The following is a 1206-nucleotide window of genomic DNA, read 5'->3' as shown; positions in this document are numbered from 1 at the left end:
TCCATTTCTTTGGATTTTTGACTCACAAGGGCAAAAGCTTTTGGATATTATCTTTTGGACTGTCACTTAAGAATTTGGGATTTTGATCTCTTTGGGATTTAATCTTCAAATTTTAATTTCTCAGGAGGAAATTCATAATGGGATAGGGTCGATATTCAAATTCGAAGCAACATTATATTACTGGAAATTTACTATTTAACTTAAATAATAAGGGATTTGATACAAACACATAATGGATTATCTCCACATCACTGAAGAATCTCTGACAGTATGGCTGGATGTAACCAGATTGGAAAACAGGAGTGGGGGTGAGTTTTCAGTCTTGAGTACAGATTGGCCCAAAGAAAAGAATGAATATATTTAAATTATTCTAGGCCATATTAAAGGATGCAAAGCTTGCTAATTAATTTTATGAAGTTGGCATAATATTAATACCAAAATCAGATATAAAGACAACAGGTAAAGACAGACAGCCGCTTCTTGTTGTTTGCAGTAATTTCCTATAAAGTTGCCACAACACTGAGTTAGTGAACACTGAACCACCGCTCTTAGGGAAAATACATGGTGAGGTTCCTGCAAGCCTCTGGTCATAACACTTGGTCCATCACTGCACAGCCTTGTTTTATGTGTGTTTATGTTTACAGACACCTTGTTTAACATATTAACATTGAACTCACAGCCAACTCACGCCTGTAACTCATGCCTGAATGAGGCTTTCCTAATGCATAAATTTTCTCCCTACAGCTTGCACCTGGCACACTGGATGGACCTTCAGCATTATGTTTAGGTGCCATTTTAAGCAGCAAAACTGGCAACAAAAAGCACAAAAATGCAAAAGCATTGCACTAAATATACCATGAGCAGGACACTTGTTTATAGAATGAACTGACACAAAAAGGTAACATATGATCCAGCAATCCCACTCCTGGGGATATATCCAGAGAAAACTCTAATTAAATGCACCCCAATGTCCATAGCAGCACTATTTACAATAGCCAAGACATGGAAGCAACCTAAATGTCCATGGACAGATGACTGGATAAAGAAGATGTGGTGTATATCTGTGTGTATAGATATATAGGTATACTACTCAGCCATGAAAAAGAATGAAATTGTGCCATATGCAGCAACATGGATGGACCTAGAGGTTATCATATTGAGTGAAGTAAGTCAGGCAGAGAAAGACAAATATCATATGATATCACT

Source organism: Camelus bactrianus, chromosome 35, assembly GCF_048773025.1.
Source record: "Camelus bactrianus isolate YW-2024 breed Bactrian camel chromosome 35, ASM4877302v1, whole genome shotgun sequence".
Lineage (NCBI taxonomy): Eukaryota > Metazoa > Chordata > Mammalia > Artiodactyla > Camelidae > Camelus > Camelus bactrianus.
The sequence above is the reverse complement of the archived record's forward strand: the minus strand, read 5'-3'. Positions refer to the sequence as shown.